Here is a 7681-nt window from a genome sequence, read left to right as displayed (position 1 = left end):
ACCCTCAAATGAATCCACATCAGAGGAGCCTTTTGGCATAATAAACCTGTAGGCGAGTGTGTCGTATTAAGAATTAGCAGATGCAAAATTAAAGAATAATCTATATAGGTAACAAATTGATTTTCAATAGCTTTCTCCACTGTCTGTAAAGCCAAAAGTCCTTCTGAAGTTAATAACCTAGGAGATGTCGGGTCAGCATTCCCTTTAAGAATATCAAATAAAGGTTGCAATTCTCCTGTTGTAAGTTTTAAATACGGTCGAAGCCAGTTAATGTAACCCAATAACTTCTGAAAATCATTTAAAGTTTTCAAATTGTCCCTGCGGATAATTATCTTCTGGGAAAAGTTTGCCTGGTCTGTAAGTTTAAAACCCAGATAATTATACGGCTCCTGGGTCTGAACTTTCTCTGGTGCTATTTGCAATCCTTTAGCGACCAAAGCCTGCTGTAAATCTTTAAAACATAAAAGCAAGGTCTGAGGATTTTTTCCTGCAATTAGAGAATCATCTGTGAAATGGATAAAGTAAATATCTGGCCATTTCTGTCTCACAGGCTGAATAGCCTGTGCTACAAATTTCTGGCATAATGCCGGGCTATTAGTCATGCCCCGAGGAAGTACTGTCCACTTATATCTCTTCATAGGCTCTATGAAGTTAATAGAAGGAACGCTGAACGCGAATCTTTTGCAGTCCTCATGGTGCAATGGAATAGTAAAGAAACAATCTTTTAAATCTATGACTATTTTATGAAACCCTTTCGGGATAGCCACGGGGGATGGAAGGCCGGCTTGCAAAGTTCCCATGGGCAACATTGTTTCATTTACTTTTCTTAAATCCTGTAACACTCTCCATTTGCTGGATTTTTTTTTTAAATAACAAATATTGGCGTGTTCCATAGAGATAATGACTCTATTAAATGTCCCGCCTTCAATTGTTCCTGCACTAGCAAAGAGGCGGCTTCCAATTTCTCCTTAGATAAAGACCACTGATCAACCCACACAGGATTATCACTAAGCCATTGAATTTTATCGGCGTGGGATGCAGGCAAGATAGTGGCCATTACCGAAAATGCCCCAGACTTCTAGTGTTAGGGTTTGGCTGGGGGTTTTTAAACTTTCTAGTGCCTTGCTCTTCATTCCCAAACCCCTGAGCAGGTAAGGATTCCGGAGCTGTCTTTTGCTTAGAGGCAATTTCATTTGGACTACACATAATTAAATTCATCTGTGATAGAAGGTCTCTACCCCAAAGGGTAGTAGGCAAGTTTTGCATAACAAAAGACCGAATTTGCCCTGAATTTCCCTCTGTTTCTTTCCAAGTTAGAAGTCTTGCGCTCTGTTTAGGATTATTTGCATATCCGATGCCTTGGAGATGCGTAAGAGTCTCCATCAGTGGCCAGCTACACGGCCAATCCTGTCCTTTAATAATTGTAACATCAGCTCCCGCATCTATTAATCCTTCAAAACTCTTTCCTTCAATAATCAATTTAAGGTTAGGTCTTTTATTGGTGATAGATTGAACCCAATACACTCTGGAGGAGCCAAAGCCCTCCTTTTCTCTTTTATCTTTAATGAATTTGGAAGGCAGTGGATGTAAAGGAACCAAAACGATCTGAACAATTCTTTGATTAGCAGGTATAGTTATGACACCATGAGGGGAAGCAGCCATAATTTTTATTTCTCCCTCATAGTCACTGTCTATGACACCTGTATAAATTTGCAGTCCCTTGACAGTAGAACTGCTTAGCCCTAACAATAATCCCCAAGTTCCTTCAGGTAATGGCCCAAAAACTCCCGTAGGCAGGACCTGAACGCCCATTTCTGGGGCTAATAAGGCATGGAATATACAGCAGAGGTCCAATCCTGTGCTTCCTGGTGTAGCTCTGGCAAGTTCAAAGATAGATTTCCTTGGCTCGGCAGCAGCTGCATTGCCCCACAGACTGTCTGTCCTGGATGAATCAGAGCCTGGGGCGGGCCCCTCCTCCCGTTTCCCGACACGGGTCTGCCTTGAATATTAGTTTTGGACTTGCATCCCTTCACCCAATGATTTCCTTTTCTACACTTAGGGCATGTTCCTGGTGAGCAACCTGATTGCCCGTTTATAGTAGTCCTGTTATCAGGGCAATCACTTTTAAAATGACCCAGACTGCCACATTTAAAACACCTTCTATTTAATCGTCTCTGCGAAAGAATTCCCTGAATGGTGGTTCTCTGCAATGCTGCAGCCATTGCTAAACCCTGATTATACGAGGGACCGATTTCAGAACAAAGACGAATGTAACCAGCCAAGTGTGTCTTCCCCCTATGAGGTCTAATCGCCTCCCGGCAGGCCGCATTGGCATTCTCGTAGGCTAGTTGGGTAACCAGCGGATTTTCTGCCTGAGAATTTCCGAAAATTCTATTAGCTGTTTTTAGCAATCTATCCACGAAATCCTGAAAAAGTTCATCAGGAGCCTGTTTGACACTTGTTAGATTCCCACTAGGATCTCCCCTTGATGGTAAAAGATTCCAAGCACGGTGGGCAGCCACCGCAATCTGTGCATACACTGCGATGGGAAACCCCATCTGGTTAGTATTTCCTTCATATACACCTTCTCCCAGTAACATATCAGCATTCCTATTTGGATGGCCTGCCTGAGTATTAATGGTGGCAGTTCTTTTGCTAGCCTCACGCCATTCAGAACACCAAAGCAAGAAATCTCTCCCCCCCCCCCCCGACAACGTGGCCTTACACAGTGTTCTCCAATCCTGTGGAGTTAAATTCGACTCTATCACAGTATCCAATCACACCTGTGTAAAAGGAGCTGTCAGGCCGTACTGGGCTATGGCTAGCTTTAATTCTTTTATCACTTTAAATTCCAAAGTCTGATATTGTCTAATCACATTGTCCTGGTCTTCAATCTCAAGGACTGGAAAAGCTAAGATTTCTGACCTATCCTGCCCCTCTCTGCGAGCCTGGCTTATAACTCTTTCTAATGACGATTGGCGGGTCTCAGAATTATTATTGTTCTCTCTAGTATTAGACACCCTTTTTAGCTCCTGTAATTCATTAGTCAATTTCTGCAATTTAATTTCAAACTCCAACTTTTGTAACTGCATGCCTTTCTGGATCTCGTCTCCTACCATCAAGGTCATAGGAGGAGCAGATGGCGTGGTAGTGGGGCATTCTTCTCCATGAGATTCAGTTGCTATATTCTTGGGATGAGCTGTCTTTTTTACAATTGGCTCATCAGCACTGTCCCTGCGTTTATGTGACTTAGGATGTTGAGTGTTCTCCCTTGCAGGGGTCCTCTCTGGCCGGCTTTCTTCTTGAGATTCCTCAATTTCCTGAATAATATCTAATTCTTCCAAACCTCCTTCATCTATAATATCCTTTATAAGAGTCCAGAGGCAGAGAGTAATATTATCTGCCTTGGCTGCCTTTAGCGAATTACCAATTATTTCCCAAGTTCTCTCATTTAACGTTTGTTTTTCTTGGAACCAAGGACAGCAAGAATATATCTGGTCCAAGAAATCCTCCAATCTTTCTTCTTCAAACCCTATCCCTTTCGCCTGAAGCAACTCTTGAATGTTGCAGGCGCAAATTTCACGCGAACTTTCCTGTCCCATATTTCCCTATCTTTCAACCCAAGTGGCCACTGTGCCGGGTCAGCACAGTTTTGCTTGCAAAACCCGTATTCCTCTGCACTCACAACAATAGAATAAAATTTTACACTAGTGCTGGCATTTGACCTCTATATTGCTTACCGTGCAGATACCATTTCATTTTCACCTTTTCTGCGAAGCTTCGCTCGATAGGGTTACCTCAGGAAATTCTCCCATACCAGGTCTGCCCACGTTCTGGCGCCAATATGTAGACCGCCTGCGGCTACATGTGAACTGGGTTGCCTGCAAGAGAATTTTGAGGTTAAGGCGAGAGAGATGTGAGTTAAGGCGGTGTAATCCGGTCAAGACTGACTTTAATATTTTTAATGACAAGTTATATAGACTTGGGGGAATCAGCCAACCCTCCCAGAAGCCGGTCACATCAAAGGCAGGGCTGTGAGTCTTCTTTGGTTCCAGATCTCAGTGGGTCGCCTGCCTTCAGACTGGCGAGGTCTCTGTTGGGTGTCAGGTGAAACCTTTTGGGGCAGTGCTGGTAGTTAAGGTGACGCCTTATTGTTCCAGGAACAAAGGCCGGAGGTAGCCCATCAGAAGAGTTGGGGGTTCCCAGCCAGCTTAATGTTGTGGGGGAAGAGAAAATTAACAACAACCAAAACTCATCTTCACCTTCCTACCCATACAAAAACACACACAAACAGAGAAAGAGAGAGAAGAGAGAGACAGAGACAGACAGAGACAGACACAGAGAGAGAGGAGAAAAGAGAGAAACAGAAAGAAACACAGAGACAGAGAGAGAGAGAGAGAGAGAGAGAGAGAGAGAGAGAGAGAGAGAGAGAGAGAGAGAGAAATGAGGAAGAGGAGGAGGAGGAGGTGGAGGAGGAGGAGGAGGAGGAGGAGGAGGAGGAGGAGGAGGAGGAGGAGGAGGAAGAGGACTTTTTAGAAGCTTAACAGGAAGGAAAATCTAAAGCAGACATCCTTGAGAGAGTGTCCTCTTATTCTCAGAAAGCTGTCCAGAGAAAGAGTAGGAAACTACTTGGAGATCATCTAGAGAGATCCAATACTGGAAGGACAAAAATCAAAGGCACTATTAGCTATCACAATCAGCATTTGTTTAAATGATTTCCAGTCTCAAGCTTCTCACATCTGAAATGTATAAAGCTACTAATTGTTTGTCAACAAGGCTTGAACTTCTGAATTTCCTGGTCTTCTAGTTGTTTGTTTTTGGAAGTGAATAAAATTGATAATCAACTAGACAACAATGAACAAATCCACTGCACAATGAAGGAGGATAAATCAATAAAAGCATATGTCTGGAAGTGCTCTAATGAAACATATTTCCTTGTAACCTAACAAAGAAAATGAAGAAATAATATTCAAAAGCATGGAAAAAGAATATTAATTACTGAGTTATGATACAAAATATACTATTCAGTAATTTTCTTTATTAAGTATAATATTAATACATGTTATTTAATTTGTATTAAATTTTTATATTATATTTATAATGTTATTTTTAATAATGATGTTATTTAGGAAAAATTCCCAAATATGTAGAGTGACTCACAGTAATCTTAGCCTATCATAAACCAAGCAATCATCTTCAGCGATTTCATAAAGCTGTCATTTGTAAATTGATAAAAAACTACTAAGTTTACCTGGATACATTATCTGAAATAAACATAGTCAGTGTAACTCAAACTGGGAACACTATTTTGTGGTGGCATTACACTTGTCAAGGTAATACCCAAAGGTGTATATTATCTGAACTAATAGCCATGATTCCTATCCACTTAATCCTGAAGCATGATCTTCATGCCTAGTGGGATAATTCTGGGAAGAAAATTCAATATTTTCAAAGATCTCAAAAGACAGGTAATTCACATAATTGAAGAAAAAGTTATGATATGTATTAACTAGTATAGGGATAAGCATAGTGAATATAGAATTAACCAAGAATATAATTTAACTTAGATCACAGGAAAGGAATGTTTTTCCCTGAAGTAGGCTCTTAGAAAAGTGAAATTACTGAGATAAATTGTAGTTACACAAATAAATGAGGATATGAACATTAGGGAACTCCAGTTAATAAGAACATGTTCCAAAGCACTGAGGCAAAGGAACAGGAAAATAATTAGATGATAGAAAAGTGCCCCCATGCTTCTGAATGATGATTATAGGCTGTTGTAGCCAAAGGTAAAACAGAAGTCTTGGACAAAAAAATCAAAGATAATACCCAAATAATTGCCTTTCATCCAGCAAGATCAAAAACTGCTCAAAGAAAACTGGCAAGGTGTGCAACAAGCAAACCAAGTTTTTCTGAGAGTAAAATAATTTTCTTATCCATGTCCTCAGCTTTCACCTTTCGCCATATTTCAACTGCTATTCAGACATGTCCTTTCAAAGATTCAACTTCACTACAGGCTTCAAAATTCATTTTGTGCAACTATTCTCCAGGTGTACCATTGCAATGAAAGTGAATGGTCCATGTGGAGCTACTAATATGAGCCTCTAGACTATGTCTACTGGGTTTGAAGTGTCTATGGTTTTTCACCAGATGAATGCCATAGTGCCTGCAACATATAAAAAAAAAAAAAAAAAAAAAAAAAAAAAAAAAAAAAAAAAAAAAAAAACAGTATTAGAGATGCCAGTGGAAAATTCAAACAAGATCATACAGTACCTGGGCCATCTTTTGCTGATTCTTCTGCTGGACAACATGGACAGGTAATTCCCCCACATTTTCAAGGTTCTTTACACCCTTCCTTATCTAAGCAAGGGGATCTGGGATGTTCCACTTTTATACAAGATTCTCAGGGACTGCCCCTAATCACCCAAGATATTCTTGACCTCACCAAAATATTTGAAAGTTTGGTGGAACATTCTATATCTGTCAAGGCATTGCAAAGAACTCCCACTACTGCTGAAAAGAAAATCCTTCATGTTTCCTCTTCTGTAAGGTGTTTCAAAATTTTATCCCCTACTCTACATGTCTCAAATCTCTCCTACTCTTCTCCAAAGCATATTGGACAAGTACCCTCCATTCACGAGGACCTACAACAGGCCCAATGAGACAAAGAGGAATCCAAACCTTCTCCCAAACGTAAGTTCAGTGATTTCTCATTTTCCCAAAATGTATCAAGTCCTACCATCACTTCCAATATGAGTTTAAATGGTTTGAGAGCTGCCAAAGTACAGAAGAGAGATAAGTCCACTCACAAACAGCCAAACATGTTCCCTCTCTCCCAAAATGCACTATGCAATCTGTTTTCAGTAAAGTGAGTTTGAGATCTGACCCTGCTGATCATGGGGATATCAGACTTTCCCCAATCAAACAAGGATGCTTTCCAAGTACTCTAGCTTTAAAAAATGTTCACAGATCCTCTCCTTCAGTCCAAAGAGTAGTAAATGAAACCACAATCCCTCAAGTGAGCCTCAGAGTGCTCATACCTGACCTAGCAGAAACAAACATTTCCACATCTACACCAGAAGTTCAAGGAGCTAAATGGACTCTTCAGAGTTCCTCTCATATGCAAGATGTAGTAGAGACTCATGAGTAGAGGCATTGATATCTTGTGCCTTCTGCACATACACAAATTGAACTAGCATTCTCATCATGTACCACCGGGCCTCTGATATGTTACCAAACAGTCATAGAGGCACTAGGATTGTCCCACTCTACAGAAGAGACTCAAAGACAAGTTCTCAAAAGTGATATCCTACAGAAAGTGAGATTAATCCTTTCTCTTGTTATGAAAAATGAATCTGAAGATGTCCATTCAAACAGAAGAAGAATGAAATATACTCTCTCTAAACGAGCCTTCAAAAAGTCCAAAAAGTACAAAGATTTATTCAAATATCCCCTACCAGCCAAAAGGGCCCTCTTGACTTGTCATCAGACCCAAAATAGCCATGGTTGTGCCCAATCATTACCAGTGAGCCATGCAAGCTCTGTACAGTACTCTGAAATGATACACCATTCCTTGCCTCCCAAAGGGATATTAGGACATTATGAAAACCTTGGAGAGAATGTAAAAATTCCCACATGTACATCACAGATGATAGGATTTCCAAAATCTTCATCTGTTTCC

Source organism: Apodemus sylvaticus, chromosome Y, assembly GCF_947179515.1.
Source record: "Apodemus sylvaticus chromosome Y, mApoSyl1.1, whole genome shotgun sequence".
NCBI lineage: Eukaryota > Metazoa > Chordata > Mammalia > Rodentia > Muridae > Apodemus > Apodemus sylvaticus.
The sequence above is the reverse complement of the archived record's forward strand: the minus strand, read 5'-3'. Positions refer to the sequence as shown.